The sequence below is a fragment of the Camelus bactrianus genome, chromosome 8 (genome assembly GCF_048773025.1).
Source record: "Camelus bactrianus isolate YW-2024 breed Bactrian camel chromosome 8, ASM4877302v1, whole genome shotgun sequence".
In the NCBI taxonomy this organism is placed as follows: Eukaryota; Metazoa; Chordata; class Mammalia; order Artiodactyla; family Camelidae; genus Camelus; species Camelus bactrianus.
Genome location: NC_133546.1, coordinates 2,323,136 through 2,342,674, shown reverse-complemented (window position 1 = coordinate 2,342,674; position 19,539 = coordinate 2,323,136). Strand labels below are relative to the sequence as shown.

Sequence of the window (19,539 nt, the reverse complement as noted above, 5' to 3'; positions counted from 1 at the left end):
AATGTACAGGCTGGACAGGTGTCTGAAATGAAGCGTGAACGAGGAGGGAAGGAAAGCAAGGCAGACGCGCTGGGTACATTAAGGCAAAAAGCACCGTTTCCCAACTGCAGCCCTTTTAATTAAAAACCAAAATTAAAGTTATGTGGACGCTCATTAAGTCTTTATTTTAAACACAGGCTGACAAAACTAATTGCACTAAAGTCTTCCCAGCGGTCCCCTGCTGGCCCCTCCCAGGCCTGGAAGGACTCCGGCGGCAGCGCAGACAGGACACGCGGGCCGCAGAGGGCTCACAGCCCTGCAGTAGGACGACGGGGCGGCGCTGTCTGGAGGTGACGGGTGTGTTTCTTTTTCTTCACTGCCCTGGGAAGAAAGTGTTTGCTTCCAAGTTTTGTTTTCTTTCCTAAACGGGGGCTGGAGCCACAGATACAAATTTTGTTCAAGGTCTACTTCCTGCAAGTGTGGTGGCTTGTTAACTCCAGGGACTTGGGCGTATGCAGAGGAGGGAAGTTCAGTGTCACCGAGCACTGGGACGGGAGCTGCGCTGCGTGAGCGCGTGGACTCGGGGCCCCACTCTCGGCCCCATCCCACTGCCCTCTGCCTCTGGCGCCAACCTCGTGGCCGGGGACGGCGCCTCCTGGACCTCTCCTTTGTGGGAACACAGGCGGGTGTCTGCTCTCGCCTTACTGGGTGAAGCAAAGGAATCAGAGGAAATTAAGACTATTTGAAAACCGATTTTGTGCGCTGGAAAACACCAGGTGAGTGTAGGGCACAAACACTTCCCACAAGGAGAACTAGGGCGTTTCATTCTGTTTTAATTTCTTTACAGTGCTTACAATGGGTAATTGTTTCATTAACTGGATGGAAACATAATGGCATCTTTTAAAAGTAAAGAATCTCACTTAGATAAGCAGTACTATTGTTTTGGTATATTCTCTTCCAATGTGTGGGTGTGAGTCCGCCTGCATCTCAGTGTGTGCGTGTGTGTGTGTGTGCGTGTGTGTGTGTGTGTTTGCCAGAGAGGGAGAGGTGACTGAACAGGTGTTTGCGCGCCCGCCTGACACCCAGCACAGCATGCTGGGAGCACCCTTGCTGGGGGGAGGGCGGCAAGTAAGACAAACACCGTTCCTGCCCCGGGGGCAAACACTCTATCTGGAGAAGCAGAAACAAGTGCTTTCATAGTTACTGGTTTAATCACAAAACGGGAGAGCACTGCGAAGAGTAACCTGGGTGACGTGAGAGTGTGTAACAGGCGAACGCCCACCAAACTGAGACCTTGCAGGACACGCGGGTTTAAGCCTGACTGCACGGCAGGCGCCTCCTCGCGCTCTCCCGCGGGAGCATCGCAGCCCCGCTACGGGGGGCCCCGCTTAGCCGTCTCCCCGTCGTTAGGTTTCTTTACTGCGAGGAACACTCTTGAGCATGAATCGTTAACGTCTTACTTTCTTAGAATATATTCCTACAAATTGAAATCCTGACCTAAAAGTCACAAAAGTTTGAGGGTAATATTACACATTTCAAGCTGTTTTTCCAGAAGCCTGACTCAGTTCACCCCGCAGAGCAGAGCTAAGCACGTCCCTCGGAGAACACCGCCCTTCAATGGGGCCGACGTGCGCGCTCAAAAGTCGCCTGCTAGTGTAACCTATTATTTCATTACGAGTAGTGTTTAAAAATACTGGGGGTTGTTATTTTTTAATTCTGTAAAGTAAGTGCATGTCATCGGCCCATTTTCTCCTATTGGAGAGCTAGCATTTTCTCACTCTTTTCTAAGAGTTCTCTATGTAGTAAGGAAAGAGCTCTTTATCAAAATTTGTGTATATGTATTTTTTAGTCTATTGCCTTACCACTTTATTTATAAATTTTGACACATGAACAGTTCTCGATATTTCAGTAAGTCGAGTCAGAGGACGAGTTTTTGTGCGATTTTTCTTTCCTTTGCGTGTATGACCAGAAGCCTCTGCGCATCCTGGGACCAGCTAAATATTCAGCCGCATTTTCTTCGTTTCTTTATGTTTCTCGTTCTGTAACTACGGTCCCTCTGCAGTCGGTTCGGAGCACATTATAAAGCAAGGGTCTTCCCTACCCACACTCAGCTTTCCAACGTGCTTTTCCGATCGCATACGTCGCCCCCAGTTTTGAGGATTCCTTCCTAACAGACTAAGTATTAAAGAACCATTTCAGGCTGTTTTCGTTCTGTCCAAAGTGAGTTCTTAACGCTGCCTGTGGGAATCCTGGCTTTGTTCTTAACTTAATGGTGCTGTGTTAAGTGAGTGAAGATGGGTTTTCTTTATCATCTCATGAATGTTTCTTTATTTCAAGTTACTCACTGTCATAAAATCAGAATTGCCTTAGATTTTAGCAAATTACTTTTTTCTCTTTTATGATTATCACAGGTGTACAAGCCGTTGCTTCACATGAGTTTAAGTCCTTGGTCCTCCTCTGTCTGGGAGGCTGTCATACTGAGATGTGCTGCAACAGTGGGGTGACAGGGAGGCAGTTTAGCTCTCAACTGGCAGGCAAGGGGCGCATCCGATGCAGGAGCGGTGACAGGTGGTCGGCACCAGAGACACGGAGACTCACCAGACTGCAAATCACAGGACGCCGGTTGGTCACCTGCTCCTCGGGGGCTGTGAGGGCAGCCCTCCCGGCAAGCCCGACCTGCCCACGTCTGGGGAGAGCGGCTCAGCATTACCAGCAGCTGCTGTATCAACGCCAATCAGGGAACGCCCGCTCCGGGGGTGCAGAAGTGCAAAAGGAGATCAAGAACGAAACACAAGGGAGAAGACTGACCCCTTCAGTGAAGCACCGCAGGTGGGCAGACTCCCGCCGGGAACCGGCCGGCTCCAGTGCCGCACCTGCCTGGCTCATCGCCCTCAGCGCAAATGTACAAACAAACACGAAAATAAGTAACACAGCGACGTAATTTAATGCACATGAACGTGACCAGACGCAGTGCTGGGGGCACACAAATCTGAGTTGGGCAGCGCCTACCTGGACTCTGATTTAGCTTATAAATCCTACATTTCATCATAACCCATTAAATGAGATTAACTGCTATGGGCTTATCACGCCCACCCTCCAAACTCATACATTGATGTTCTAACTGGCAGGAGCTCAGGATGTGACTGTATTTGGAGACGGAGCCTTTAGAGAGGTGATGAAGTTAAACTTGGTTAACCCAACCTTCCTCAGAAGAAGAGGGAATTTAGACACAGACACCAGGGGTGCTGGAGCACAGAGGAGGACCACGTGACTTGCCAACGAGGAGACGGCCGTCCGCAAGCCAGGGAGGGAGGCCTCAGAAGAAACCAAACCCACCGACACCTTGCTCTTGGACTTGCAGCCTCTGGCCCTGGGAGAAGAGCTGTCGTCTGCTGTCTCAGTCACCGAGCCCGAGGCGGTTTGCCATGGGAGCCCGCGGAGACCAGGACACGAGGAGAAAACCAGCATGCCTGCTGCCCCTGCACCAGGGATCTGAACGGAAACACTGTCAAGAAGCAGAAACCATCGTCCCCGTCCCCGCCCTCAAGAGTGACACCTTCATTCGGAGAAGCGGGGCTTGACCACAGACCCACTGATGCACTTTGAGAAGATGGCCCAGGGAGGGAGGAGGGGGGCCCCAGGGTCTGCCACCCAGATTCTCAGAGCTGCTGCTCACCTCACCCCAGAGCCCAGAGTTCACCCCTGAAGATGCAGGGGCAGGGCAGCGCCTCACCACTGAGGGGTCCTCCAGGGATGCCCCCAAGGTTGGGGGTATGAAAAGGGCTCCCCCTTTGCTGCTTGGTTCTCCCCTTTCTCCAAAAGGAGCATCTGCTTTTCTGCAGTGCACCTGTCAGATGGTTAGAATAACGATGCCACTGTCCCTCAAGGAGCCTGGATCGCCTACAAAAGCTCCTGGTGGAGAAGCAGGTGCTGGAGGTCCTCGCCCCGTCCTGGAAGGGCCTCAGAGGAGAGGGTGGCAGAGGGAGGAGGGTCCCCGCAGACAGAGCTGGGACAGGGCCCCGGCGCCGGGCTCGAGCTCCCAGGAAACCCGCGTGCGGGCACTGAGCTCACTTACGGCTGAAGGGGAGGAATTTGGGATCAGAGATCTGGCAACAGATTCGCCCTCCAGACCGAGTTTAAGCTCTCAGCTGGTTACCTGTTAGCTGGGGGTCCTTAAACAGACTTCTTGGACAAGCGATGTCTCAGCGCTCCCACCTGTAAAACAGGACGAATTCACCCAGCTCCTAGGTTTTCTGGAAAGCTCAGTAATGGGTGAGGATGCTCTGCAAACTCTGTGGAGGAAACTTGTCAGAACCCTTAATATCTTACTTGTCCGTCCGCACGTGGCCGACGGCGCGGGCCACTGTGTTTAACTTCATGCTTGTGCTGAGTTAACGTCCCTCGCTCTGTTCAGCTTCCGAGACCGTAAAAAAATGTCCCCACATTCCTGTTTCCGTCTCCACTGGCCGTCACTCAAGAAAACTTTCTTGACAAAGAAGGCATTGTCCCTCCTCCTATGGAGCCCAGGGTTCCCATTAGATGGAAAACAGACACAGTTCATGAGAGACCAGTGATCGCTGGTCACAGCCCGTGTCTGGGACATTTGTGTAAGGACAGAATGTTCTTAGAAGCCCTCATATGGGAATGAACCCTAATGGGCTGTGGGCGCGGGGTGACTGGTAAACTGTGGACTTTGGGTGACGACGTGGCAGCTGTAACACATGCGCCGCTCCGCTGGGGGGATGTTGATGGGAGCGCTGTGCACGTGTGGGGGGAGGGGGTCTGTGAGAAATCTCTGTGCCTTCCTCTCAGGCTTGCTGTGAATCTAAGACTGCTCTAAAAACACAAGGTCTTCTTTTTTTTTTTTTTTTTTTAACCAATCACAGAATCCTAGAATTTTGATGCCAGAAGAGGCTTTAGAAATCTGACCAAGGATGCTGTTCTCAGGGTCCTTGCGGGTCTTAGGCAGTTCCAGGGTGCTCGGAATATTTTCAAATTTTGAAAAGTCTCTTATAAAATTTTGTCCCATGACGAAACTGACAAAAGAGATGTGTCTCTGCTTTTGGCTAGAGTTACATCTACTCGATGTGGTACAACCGACTGACTTACCCTGATCAGAATTTGGCCGTTATGTGTTCCTCCCAAAGAGTAATAAAAATTCTTTGAAAATATAGTTTGCTGATGGTTTTGATACAAAAGTCTTATGAAACATGGGAAAATCATGACACAGATGATCAGAAGGCTGGGATCCACTGATTTCATCAATCTCTTATTTCGTCTATGAAGAAACTGAGGCTCAGAGACACTGGCACTTCTGAGACTGTCTGGGGAGGGAGCCCGGGCTCTTGAACTGGGGTCCAAATCCATCCACACAACATCACGGGAAGAACAGTGGCCAGAAGCAAGCCTCAAGGAGGGACCAAATTCCAGCAGGGTCGTCACAGCCCCTACTGGGAAGTTCACTCCCTGAGATCAAGAGCAAGTGTCCGACAAGAGCACCTACGTACATACAAGCATTACTCACAGAGGTAAAGGGGGACATTGATGGGAATACAATCATAGTTGGAGATTTTAACACTGCATTAACATCACTAGACAGATCTTCCAGACAGAAAATAAACAAGGCAACAGAGAAATTAAATACTACAATAGAAAAACTAGATTTGGTGGATATTTTCAGAGCATTACACCCCCCAAAAATAGGATATACATTCTTTTCAAGTGCACATGGAACATTTTCCAGGATCGATCATGTACTTGGGCACAAAAGAAACCTCAACAATTTTAAGAAGATAGAAATTATCTCAAGCATCTTTACTGACCACAATGCCATGAAACTGGAAATCAACAACAGAGAAACAAAGGAGAAAAAAAGGAAAGCATGGAGATTAAACAATATGTTATGAAAAAACAATGGATCAATGAGGAAATCAAAGCTGAAATTAAAAAATACCTTGAGACAAATGATAATGAAAGCACAACCACTCAAAACCTATGGGACAGAGCAAAGGCAGTGCTAAGAGGGAAGTTTATAGCGATACAGGCCTTCCTCAAAAAAGAAGAACAATCTCAAATAAACAATTTAACCCACCACCTGAATGAATTAGAAAAAGAAGAACAAAAAGCAGCAGAAGGAAGGAAATAATAAAGATCAGAGAGGAATTAAATACCACAGAGATTAACAAGACCATAGAAAAAATCAACCAAACCAAAAGCTGGTTTTTTGAAAAAGTAAATAAAATCGACAAACCTCTGGCCAAACTCACAAAGAAGAAAAAAGAGAGAGCACAAATTAGCAAAATAAGAAAGGAAAATGGAGAAATTACAACAAACAAAATAGAAATACAGAATATCATACGAGAATATTATGAAAAACTATATGGAACCAAACTGGATAACCTAGAGGAGATGGACAAGTTTCTGGAAACATACTGTCCACCAAAACTGAATCAAGAAGAATCTGAACACTTGAACAATCCGATCACTAGAAAGGAAATAGAAATAGCAATTAAAAACCTCCCTACAAATAAAAGTCCAGGACCAGACGGCTTCACCGGGGAATTCTACCAAACATACAAAGAAGAACTCATACCAGTCCTTCTCAAAGTCTTCCAGACGATTGAAAAGGAGGGAATACTCCCAAACTCATTCTATGAAGCCACCATCACCCTGATACCAAAACCAGGCAAAGACACTACAAAAAAAAGAGAATTATAGGCCAATATCACTGATGAACATAGACGCCAAAATCCTCACCAAAATTTTATCAAATAGAATCCAACAACACATAAAAAAGATTATACATCATGACCAAGTGGGGTTCATCCCAGGGACACAAGGCTGATTCAACATATGCAAATCAATCAATGTAATACATCACATCAACAAGAGAAAGGACAAAAACCACATGATCATCTCAACTGATGCAGAAAAAGCATTTGATAAAATTCAACACCCATTTATGATAAAAACTCTCGCCAAAGTGGGTATAGAGGGAACATATCTCAACATAATAAAAGCTATATATGACAAACCTACAGCCAGCATAGTACTCAACGGTGAAAAACTCAAAAGCTTCCCACTAAAATCTGGGACAAGACAAGGATGCCCACTATCACCACTCCTATTCAACATAGTCCTGGAAGTCCTAGCCACAGCAGTCAGGCAAGAGAAAGAAATAAAAGGGATCCAAATTGGAAAAGAAGAGGTAAAAGTGTCATTATATGCTGATGACATGTTACTATATATAGAAAACCCTAAAAGGTCCACACAAGAGCTACTAGAGCTGATTGAAGAATTCAGCAAGGTAGCAGGTTACAAAATTAACGTTCAAAAATCAGTTGCATTTCTTTACACTAACGATAAATCAACAGAAGAAGAAAGTAAAGAAACAATCCCCTTTAAAATAGCACCCAAAGTAATAAAATATCTGGGAATAAATCTAACCAAGGAGGTGAAAGAATTATACACAGAAAACTATAAACCATTGATGACGGAAATTGAAGAAGACTTCAAAAAATGGAAAGATATTCCATGCTCTTGGATTGGAAGAATAAATATTGTTAAAATGGTCACACTGCCCAAGGCAATCTACAGATTTAATGCAATCCCTATCCAATTACCCAGGACATATTTCACAGAACTAGAACAAATCATAATAAAATTCATATGGAACCATCAAAGACCTAGAATTGCCAAAGCATTACTGAAGAGAAAGAAAGAGGCTGGAGGAATAACTCTCCCAGACTTCAGACAATACTATAGAGCTACAGTCATCAAGACAGCATGGTATTGGTACCAAAACAGACATATAGACCAATGGAATAGAATAGAGAGCCCAGAAATGAACCCACAAACTTTTGGTCAACTCATCTTTGACAAAGGAGGCAAGAATATACATTGGAATAAAGACAGTCTCTTCAGCAAATGGTGTTGGGAAAACTGGACAGCAGCATGTAAAACAATGAAGCTAGAACACTCCCTTACACCATATACAAAAATCAACTCAAAATGGATTAAAGACTTAAACATAAGACAAGATACAATAAACCTCCTAGAGGAAAACATAGGCAAAACATTATCTGACATACATTTAAAAAATTTTCTCCTAGAAGAAATAAAAGCAAGAATAAACAAATGGGACCTAATGAAACTTACAAGCTTCTGCACAGCAAAGGAAACCAGAAATAAAACAAGAAGAAAACCTACGGAATGGGAGAAAATTTTTGCAAGTGAAACCGACAAAGGCTTGATCTCCAGAATATATAAGCAGCTCATACGACTCAATAAGAAAAAAATAAACAACCCAATCCAAAAATGGGCAGAAGACCTAAACAAGAAATTCTCCAAGGAAGACATACAAATGATCAAAAAGCACATGAAAAAATGCTCAATATCACTAATTATCAGAGAAATGCAAATCAAAACTACAATGAGGTATCACCTCACACCAGTCAGAATGGCCGTCATTCAAAAATCCACAAATGACAAATGCTGGAGAGGCTGTGGAGAAAGGGGAACCCTCCTTCACTGCTAGTGGGAATGCAGTTTGTTGCAGCCACTGCAGAAAACAGTATGGAGATTCCTCAAAAGACTAGGAATAGACTTACCGTATGACCCAGGAATCCCACTCCTGGGCTTGTATCCAGAAGGAACCCTACTTCAGGATGACACCTGCACCCCAATGTTCATAGCAGCACTATTTACAATAGCCAAAACATGGAAACAGCCTAAATGTCCATCAACAGGTGACTGGATAAAGAAGAGGTGGTATATTTATACAATGGAATACTACTCAGCCATAAAAACCGACAACATAATGCCATTTGCAGCAACATGGATGCTCCTGGAGAATGTCATTCTAAGTGAAGTAAGCCAGAAAGAGAAAGAAAAATACCATATGAGATCGCTCATATGTGGAATCTAAAAAACAAAAACAAAAACAAACAAACAAAAACAAAGCGTAAATAAAGGACAGAAATAGACTCAAAGACAGAGAATACAGACTTGTGGTTACCAGGGGGGTGGAGGGTGGGAAGGGATAGACTGGGATTTCAAAACTGTAGAATAGACTACACTGTATAGCACAGGGAAATATACACAAAATGTTATGATAACTCACAGAGAAAAAAATGCGACAATGAGTGTGTATATGTCCATGAATAACTGAAAAATTGTGCTGAACACTGGAATTTGACACAACATTGTAAAATGATTACAAATCAATAAAAAATGTTAAAAAAAAAAGAACTGTAACATAACTTATTAATAATTTTGTGTTGATTACATGTTGAAGTGATAATATTTGGACATATTGGGTTAAATAAAGTATATCATTTAAATTAAAAAAAAAAAAAAAAGAGCAAGTGTCCGAACCCTGCATGATGGCCTCACGGACACCAGAGGCGCCTGGCTCGTCTGACACACTTCTCTCTGCACAGCTCAGCTGTGCATGGAAAGCGCTGAGCACACATTTGGGCATTGGCTGTTTGGGGTGTATCGGAGCACACTGAGCCCCTTTGGGAGTCCATCTTCCCAACGCGTGTGGAAGTGTGGTTCCAGGCCTGTCAACGGCGCCCGCTCACCTCCCTCCATGGTTACAATTCCTAGTTTTCCTCCCAGCCGCTGGCACTGACGGTGTCATCACAGAGGGATCCGTGACAGTGAGGTCGCCCTGCTTGGCTCCACCCTGTGCTGGGCGTGCCCTCACTGCAAGACTGGGTGGGAAAGGCACTGAAGCCACTGCAGGACTGTCCCAGGCCCGCGGGAGGGCGAGGCCTCTGGGCTCCCGCTGGGCGGCGACAACTTAGACAGTGGCCGTGGCTTCCCGGAGCACTGGGTGCCCCGTGGCTGTGGCGTGTGAGGTGGTACCCAGGCCCACCTTGGCATTTCTGCTTCCTCCGGGCTGCACACACCGAGCTGGATAAACTCGGCAGATGAAGGTGAGGGCAAAAGGGCCACCACCTCACGGTCAGTCCCTTGACTGGGGGACAGTGTAAGCAACCAGTCCCATGCAGATCTTTAAGGCGAGACTGCTTACTCTGGGCTCAGACCTTGAGGGAACCAGAAGGTCCAACACCAGCATTTGGTCAACAACAAAATGGTAAAGATCAAATGGATGTTACAAAATCTCTTAATAGTCACTGGGTGATGGACACCAATTTCAGCAAAGCAGGTCAAAGTCTACAAACCAGGATTTTAAGGGTGGAGCGCAGTTCCTTCTGGCTGACGCGCTGGTTCCCACAATTAGCTGCTGGAGTTCCCAACAGACCTTCCCGTGGGCCCGCTGCTGTCTCCGCCCATCAGCCCCACTGTCCACGTGCACAGCTCGGTAAGTCTGGTTCGGGGCTGCTTCTACATCAAAGAGCAGGCGTACACACTAAAAAAAGACTGTCACTGACTACAAGCTTTAGCCAGTGACCAAGGTCCGGTCGTGTTCCGCCCACAGCTGTGTGACCTGGGCTCCCCCGAACCTTCCTCCTCCCGGGACAGCTGGGGGCCTTCCTGCTTCACGGTTTCACAAGCGCAGCTGTGGAATGCTACATGCGATGAGGGCTCTATTTTAATCCTGAGTCTAAGAAACTAGAAATAAGCTAGAGGGCCAAATATTTATGCCAATAATACAACGTTAACTCCCGTGACTTTCTCAGTTCTCACCCCCGTCCCCCCGCAGCTCTCTGGCTCTTCCCTGAAGATCACAGTGGCCTCGTTATATGGCCTCCCTCCCTCCAGTCCATCCTCATCAGTCTGGTCACGTCACTCCCCTGCTCTGTCCTCATACACGTGTGTCCCACGTGGCACTTTGTGGTTATCATTTTATCTGCATTCTCGCTTCTGTATTTGCCACCACCCCCCAACACCCTGTCTTCGGGCGTAAGCAACAACTAGGAGACCCCACCAAGGCCTTGTGTTCTTCCCTGTGCCTCAGGGCCTCTGTTTGTGCTGTCACGTCTGCCTGTCCTGCAGCTCTCCTGACACGCCCACACCAGGTCCGTGCCCGTGCCCTGCCCTCCGGCCAGGGTCTCCAGGAGGAGGAAGGCACCTCATCCTCTTGGCCCAAAGTACTTCGTAGGCTTCTTCTCATGGTATTGAACATGAAGCCACAGAAATTCACACATGAGCAGTCCACCCACGTGGCCTCACCTCCCGCCACTGTTATACTGAGTTCTGAATCTATGAAAATACTTGTGATCTGGCCCCCAGCATGTGATGGATAAATAGGAAGGGTGAATATAAGAACAATTTTATAGAAACATTTATTACCAGATTTTGGTACAGTCGTCTGTACTTGAAATAGCTTTTATTTATTTTTTTTAAATAAAGGAGAAGAGTTTGGGATCACTGGGAATGTGGGAGGGTGGCGTTACCAGAATGCTGGCTGTGGCCATGTGTCTGTGGGACTCTCAAGGCAGGAACAGCAGGACAACCTCCTAAGTCACACCATCTACACTCAGAGAACCGCCACTACGTGAAGGCAGCGCGAGGCCTGACAGCTGCTGAGGCGCGGGCGGCGGGGGTCCTGCCGTCCAAGCACAGAGCAGCGCCTGAGGGGCCCGTGCACAGAGACACGGTGACGCAGGCGAAGGGGGCGCCCGGGGCGTGTGGTAAGACACACGCTGTGGATTAACTTACGGGGCACTCGGGTCCCTACACTGGTGTTAAGAATATGAAGTAAACGCTTTAAGGGATCCGAGTACATTATAAAGCCCCTTGCACCTGGCGCTGGGCTTCCCTTGTGCGTCTACACCCGCTGCCACCAAACCTGAAGAAGGCTATGTCCCTGCTCGTCCCACCCTCTCCTCTGGGAAGACCTCCAGGTCTGCAGGTGGCCGTCCCTACTCGTGCAGAGAATCACACTTCAGGAAATAATCGGCACAGACGCCAAACAAGCGTGCAGTTTGTTCAGAGCCACATGCACATCGGAGACTCCAGGGCTGGGCCACCCTCAGTCAGAACAAGATGGAGATGCGAGGTCAGCTGCTGAGGTCGCCCAGCGGGCTGGAGGCAGAACCCCAACCCAAATCCAAGGGAAAAGGAAAAGTGCTTCCCCCAGAACTCTTCTGAACCTCGCTTGGGTTTAATTTGGTTTCCTGTCCCCATGGCACCAAGACGGAAGCTGAGTGAGGGAGAAGAGGGGACCTTCACAGAAGCAGAACCGGTCACAGCACAGCTGATGACCCCGCCTGACTGGTGCTGCCTGGCTGCCCCCGGGGGAAGACTCAGAGGAGAGGTTCACAGTCCTGAGAGCCCGCCTCTGCGCCAGGATGGCGACCCTGGTGACACATGCCCAGCGTAAGTCACAGCGGGAGCCGTCGGGGGGCTCCTCGTCCACTTCATCCTCCCGGAGGTGGGGAGGCCGTGGTCTGAAAAGAGCAGTGATTAGTGGTCCCAAAATAGAAAGTAACTGAAAGGCAACTTTCTCACGGGCTGACTGATCCAGAAATGATGGAAGGAAAAGGCTGAACTCCCATCAGAAGACCGTGTCTAAACTTGGAGACTCGCTCTGCGAGGCACGCCCGGGCCACCCACAGCCGCCGCGGCCCCGAACGCCCCCAGCAGCAGGAGAGGACGGGCCACGTGGCCTCTCCCGGGGGCACGGCCCGGGGGGGCACTCTCGAAGCGCTGCTGGCGGCTTCTAAACCAGCCCACCTTCCTGCTGACGTCGACAACGTGCCATTTAGTTAAGTGGTCGGTCAGGTATCTGAAGCCGACATTTGTTTGCTCTGTAGAAATGCTAGAAAGTGCCATTTTTAAATGCCAAGATATTTTGGGTTTGTTTGTAAAACAGGAGGACAATTTTTCCAAAGAAGATCTACAAACGGCTCACAAGCGTGTGAAAAGACGCTGAGCATCACGGGCCGTCGGGGAGCTGCACGCCAGGGCCGCAGGGCACCGCCTCACCCGCCGGCGCGGCCGGCAAGGAGGGCGAGCCGGGCAGCGGCGCGCGGCGGTGAGGACGCGAGGGGCCGCGGCCCCTGCGCACAGCGGCAGGCACGTCACCGCGCAGCTGCGGCGGGGCTGGAACGGCCACTTACCCAAAACCTGAGCAGGATTATTCTACGATCCAGAAGTCCTGCTCTGGGTACACGCCTCCAAGCACAGAAAGCAGAGTCCAGAAGAGACATGTGCTCCCACGTTCACAGCAGCATCGTTAACGGCGGCCAAAAGGAGGAAGCAACGCACGTCCCCTGACAGATGATGGATAAACAGAGTGTGGTCCATCCATACGTTGTTCAGCCTTAAAAGGAGAGAAGTCCTAGCACATGCTACCGATGGACGAGCCTCGAGGACGCTGTGCTCAGTGAAATGCTTCAGTCACAGAAGGACAGACACCATACGACCCCACTTGCGTGGGGGAACGGGGGTCGTCAGCTCCAGGGACGGGCGGCTTCGGAGGGGCGCCAGGGCGGGGGGCAGGGGACGGGGAGCGACTGTTCGGTGGGTGCAGAGCCTCAGTTCTGTAAGAGGAAAGGACGCTGGAGGCGGACGGTGGCGCTGGCCGTGCAGCTACCTGGTGCGCTTAGCGCCGCTCACCTGGACGCTTAACGATGGTGAAGATGGTCGATTTTATGTTACGTGTATTTTACCACAATATTTTTAATGTGAGGATTAAAAACTAGAGAAGATACACTCGACGAGAACGGCCTGTTGTCCTGCTGTTTTGTTTCAGCACGCTCTTGAGCCAGAAGTTGGATGTATGATATATATCAAAACTTGGTGGTGGTGAGTGCGTTTGTTTAAAATCTAAACCGTCTGATGTCTTCACAGAAGAGGCACACAGGCCAAATTTCAAGGCACTGAGTCAACAAAATGCATCAGAGGAATGCACGGTTATTCACAGACGGCAGGTTTCAGATTTGCCACATGGTGGACCACTTGGATGGGTCAGAAAGAGCTGGCTGAACACCCCCCACCGAGAAAATGCAGAAGCATGTGCCACAGAAAGTGCGGGTAAACAGAGCAGCACGAACAACTTCACCTCCACTGGTGAAGCCTTTTGAATGAGATGAAATTTGGACGCTCAGGACAAGGGGTCCAGACGACTTGGTGTGAACAAAACAGGGTCTTTCATGAGAGCCCAGGAGATGTTTGAGAAGCGAGTAACCAACCACCCACTGAACAAAATCTCCCCGGTGGGAGAAGACAGCACACAGGAGCCGGGCCGTGGGAAGCCAGAGTGGCAAAGACAGCTTCTGGGGAGCTGAGCCAGGACCGCGAGACCACAGAGCACTGATGGAGGGTTACTGGAAACTGCAGAAGACACAGGGTGCAGAGGCTGTCTACAGTCCAGAACTGAAAAGCTGGGGTCACGAGTCCATCTGAATCGCCTCCCCGGCCTAGAGGCCCTTTGAACTTTGCCCCTACGTGCACAGGGTGGCTCAGCGCCAAGAACCCGTTGCTTCCAGCCTGACTGTGGCCGTTTTCATCCCCAGGTCACAGAGGTCTGGACGTGAGCTTCCCCTCAGCCGGGCACAGTCCTGGCATCTGGACGACTCAGGGCTGATCAGGATGCTAGAACCACGCCAGTTACTTTAACAGAAAGTGTTTAATGTAGGAAATTGGTTGAATAAGTCCTGGAAGACTGAAAAGGCAAAAGGGGTGCCGGAGACGACCCAGAGCTGGTAACGAGGCCGGGGAGCCCAGGGAAGAGGCTGGAGTTCCTAACACCTGGGCCCCCCGGGGCCGGGACTCGGCTGAGGACAGGCTGCTGCTGGCCGGTGCCAGGACCTCAGGGGATGGCCAGACCTCGGGGAGGGAGGACTGCCGGCCGGGCTAGCATTCCTGAAGGGACACTATGAGGCCAGCTCTGGGGATGTGGCAAGTAAACAAATGAATAAAACCCAGAAACGGGTTCTAACGGCTCTTGCCAGAGTAATGAGGCCCTGCTGGGGTGACAGTGCCAGGATAAGGAGTGGAAGAGGAGGGGCAGGTGCTTTCTGTCCCCCAGCTGTCGGAGGGCCTGCGGTGGCAGCTGGCAAGAGGAATGGAGTCCAGCACAGAAGGCGGGTGGGGCTGAGAGATGGGGGCTGGGAGCTGGGTCACCCACGCTGCCTGATCCTAGGTTCCTATCCTGGGCCGGCCTGGCTCCTGCCTCGGCCCTTTCCAGGCCCCATGGGCAGTCCTGCCATGTTCTCCTGCAGGAGATCAGGGTCCATGCAGGGCCTGACCTCTTGCGCCCGCTCCTCCCTTGGGATGAGGGTCAGGTGCTGCGTCCTTTGCAGCCGCCGCTCCTCCCAGCCTCTCAGGAGCCCCCTGCCCACTCCGACTGGCCAACCGCTCACCCACCTGCAATTGCTGATGTGAAATTTCAAGGCAGGTGGTGTCCACTCCCTCCTGGAGCCCCCAGCGGTGTGTGGATGGTAGAGTGGGAGCCGCCCTTGCACTGAAAGACAGATTCTCACGTGCAAGGTGCCAGCGCAGCTAAGGTGTTACAATGGGAAAAGGCATCGCACAGCCTCGGGGTGCTGTGTCAGCCCTGCCAGCTCCTGCTCTCACCTCTCTGCTCTGAAGTCAGTGGAGTGAAGGGAGAAACGCAAAGTCTGGGTGAAGACACAGGCTGAGTGAGAAACGTGGTCACAGAGCCCAGGAGATGCTGCCCAGCAAGGCCAAGTGATGGCTGGACCAGCCCAAGCAGGGACCTCAGGGGCAGGCTGGGTTTTCCAATTGCACATCTGAGCCAGCAGCCTCCGAGGTCAGAATCAGGGTTAGAGTTCTCCAAGGTTCAGGTTTACAGTGGGACAGGGCAGAATCAGAAAAGTTGATTCTCAGTGGAGAGGGAGGTGCCGAGGGTCTGAGGTCAGGGGTCACAGGGACGCAGCCTCCGCCCCAACTTCATCCTGATTGACAAGTCAGGGCGGGTACCCAGCCCGCAACTCTGCAGGGTCCTGCCAGTGATGAAGTGTAGGTCGTGTGTGTGTATATCCTAAAGTCCAATGAAACTAACTGTTGTGAAGTATAATCAGTGGAGACTACAGAAACCTGGTGGGGGTGTGGGGGTTGAGGACACGTACCCAGGGAAACACTGCAGGAATCCTGAGCCCAAGTGACGCTTCACCAAAACTCGGGGCAGATAAGCCAGCTGATAATACGCATCTGTTCGTTTCTCTCCAGACAACAAGTGTAATTAATTAGCCCACAGATACTAAACAGCAAGACACAAAGTCCCGTTCCTTCCTGAATTCTCAGCTCTGGGCACCAAGCTGTGATCAGGCAGAAGTTTTTCAAATCATCGCCTTGGTTCTCTAAGTGCAGTCCAGGCAGGTGAATGTCACCTTCATATTCCGACAATATTCCACCGGGATCTCCCCACGTCTTCCCTCGATCTCAGAAAAGGCAGACTCAGGAGCTGCTCACTCCCCTCGAAGACCTGCTGTGACTGTGATGGCCGAGTGCATTTTACTGCGCACTAGGATGTAGTCTCAGGGGGTCAGCTCGTGGGACCGCAGAGCATCTGAGGACACACGGTTTCCCCTCCCATCCCAGGAAGCCTTGGGCTCTGCGTGTGCAGGACAGGAAGTTCCAGCCTCTCAGAGGGGAAGCTCCTCGGCTGAGAGACAAATGCTTGCCTTGAGCAGAAACCTTGGCAGAAGTGGGCCCCACGCCCTCTCGCGCCCTGGCTTTGGGAGGAACGGGAACAGGGCAGGAGAGGGCGCAGCACAGAACAGCACTCCCCCCGTCTCTCCCAGCCCTCCCCCGCTCCACCTCACCCCCCGCCTCCATCTGTCATCCTGTGCACACTTACTACCAGGCCAAAGCCTGGAACTGCTGGGCCCTCGAGATGGGACGGGGCCACGTGGGGTCCTAGGACACTGAGCCCCTCTGCGCCCCCACATGCTCGGCCTCCCTCTTCTGCATACACGTCACAGAAGGCTGCTCTCAGGGCTGCAGGGAGCTGGCCTGAGAGCTGAGGCTCTGCAGGGAAAGGCCTTTGGGACACGACATGGGTGCGGGAGCCTCTGCCCACGCAGCTCCTGCTGGCCCCAGCGGGCAGTGCAGAAGCCACGGGCCTGCTGGGCTCTGGGCACCCAACAAGGACCTGGAGCAGCGCTGACCGAGAGGCACCTCGTGGAGGGGCTCTGGCCCTCGGAGCCTCTGCCTGGGCCTGCAGGCACCCCTCCCAGAGCCGTGCGTCCACAGGGCAGATGCGCGCTGGCCCAAGGGTGCACAGGCAGAGGGCGTGCGGGCTCCACCCGAGGCAGTCACAGTTTCCTTTCCACTTCCATTTTCTAAACATAGCCTTGACCGGTCTCTCGGACCCAGTGTGCTTGCTCTAAAAGGTCGCTGTCAGATAAACGAGCCCAGGTGTCTCACCCTCAGTGGCCCGTTCTGTGTGCCCTCCTGTCCACAAGGAGCGCCCGCCGGCACCCAGGGGAGGGCATCCTTGGGGAGAGTTCTGGGTAAACATGGCTTCTTCTTTCTGATAAAGAAAACCGGGCACCAGTGCACTGACACCCATGCCAAGTCCGAAAACAGGAAATGTGGAGAGCTCGTCACCAAGACAATCTGTGATTGTCACCCATGTCAACAAATGGGCTATTTTTTAAAAGAAAGCAACATAATGCATTCAGGAAGTTATTTCTGGGAAACAGGAAGGCTCTTATTTGAAGACTGGTGGCCTCTGATTAGGGACAGCGGTGTTTGGAACACACAGGCGGGCTCTCAGCAGGACGCTGTCTGGCCAGGCACCAGGCGACAGGTAAACACCGCGTTTCCATCCGGTCCTGGCAACGGCTGACCCGTTGGAGGGAGGGAGATGGCCAGTTGTCATCATGCTGAGTCTAGGGGCCCGGGGCAGCGGCTGCGAAGCCCACTGGCCCCGGAACAGCCGGCCGATGCCCTGGCAGGGAAGATGCTGAGGAGGGGGTCCGGGACTTGGGAGCACAGAGCGGGAAATCCAGGAAGCGGCTCGGGAGTATTTCTGGAACAAGAGCTCCTACTTAAAAGGAGTGGGACGTGAACCAGAAATGAGCACTGTGATCGCAAAGAACACTATTTAAATGTGTTTCTACAAAATATTTCTGACACTAACAGATACATGAAAAGTGAACTAGCAGCAGGCAGCAGGCCCTGAGGCTGTGGCTCCTCCTTCCTCCTTCCAAGACCCACGGCCGGGCTCTGCACCCAGCACTCTCCCAGCTGGAGGAAAGGCACCAGGCGGGTCGGCGTCAGTACCCACTTTCTCGTTTTTAAAGGACACGGGAAGAAGACACAGCAGAGAGCCTCCGGGCAAGCACGCAGAACCTTGCCCCTCACCTGACCTGGGGAGGGGATCCTGTGACCCCACCCAGCCCTGCACCTTCAGTCCCTGCTGTCCCACCTCCCAGCTCGCTCCCAGTGTCACCACCCTGTGTGACGCCCTCCCTTCATAAGGTACCTTTAAAACCATTCATGGTGGGTCCTACAGGCATAAGGTCCCCACCGACTTAACAAAACAGAAAGGCTGATGACACACAGCAGGTCGTGGCATCTCCCCGCTGCCGGGTCACACGGCCCTGGTGTCAGCCCTTCTGGGTGGCTCCCTCCACGGGTGTGGACGATGGGCGGGTACCTTCCCCATCTGTGAGTCAGGAAGGCGATGGATTCCCCAGCACGACAGATGAAGATCTAATTAACTTCCTTCTCTTTTGATCGTGTTGTCTGCATCTGTTTTCTTCATACTAACAGAATCCCTCAGCATTTCCCCAATTTCTCTTTTTCTCCCAGCAATATGTTTTTAATCTGGAAGAACGCATCCTCCCTTGACTATTCCTCTTCAATTCATTCCGTTTAGTTATGGCTTTAGTGCCGTATTTTCTCAGATCGCTCGGGTCTGAAGGTCTCCTCCGCTCCCCGAGGAAGGGCTGTGTCTGCGTCTCCAGGTCACCGTTGGTTTTCTCTCGGGGTCAGGGAGCTGTCAGGCAAGAACACGAAGCTGCGTGCACACGGGCTTAGCCTCAGTCAGGGATTGTACTGCCCACAGGCCGCAGCTCCCGGGCAGACCTGCGTCGGACCCTCCGTATTCCCCATCGCTTCTCTCCTGAGCTGTGAAACAACTCTTCCCCGGTCTCCCGTACAAAATGCAGCAGATTCATCACTGAAGTGCAATTCCATTCTCGTCCTTTCGCTCTCAAATCTTCAGGGGCCCCTCGTTCCCTATTACACTTTCTAATTCCTTATTCTCATTTAAAGTCACCGAGGCAATGTGTATGTATGATGCATAACTGAGTCACTATCCTGTACACCTGAAACTCACACAACACTGTAAGTCAACCACACTCCAACTGAAAAAGATAAAGTCATCGAGGTAAGATCTCACCTGCCCCGAGCAGGCAGATCCCAGACTGTTCCTACTCCGCCCTCTCAGCCCCTTGAGGGTGTCCCTGTGCCACGCCCACCAGAGCAGGCTCCCTGGACCCCCACCCGATAACACGCTTCCCCCGAACTCAGAGTGACCCTCGTCACCTGTCATGTTGCGATGTGAATGCTTCTGAGAGTTTACATGTTTGCTCCCAATCAGATTCAAACTTCTGTCAGCTTACACCTGTGCACGCTGACGAGCCCGCTCATCACGACCGAACGCTT

General features: G+C 51.0%; 1 protein-coding gene and 1 long non-coding RNA gene across 11 annotated transcripts in view; one reads left to right on the top strand and one right to left on the bottom strand.

Annotated features, from left to right (window-relative positions):
• Window positions 1-19,539, bottom strand: part of RPS6KA2 (ribosomal protein S6 kinase A2) — a 375,962-nt gene that overhangs the window by 176,320 nt on the left and 180,103 nt on the right. The window lies entirely within an intron of this gene.
• Window positions 12,006-18,720, top strand: LOC141578319 (uncharacterized). Its single transcript, XR_012508498.1, has 2 exons — window positions 12,006-17,674; window positions 18,010-18,720. It is a non-coding gene; the product is annotated as an uncharacterized LOC141578319 (long non-coding RNA).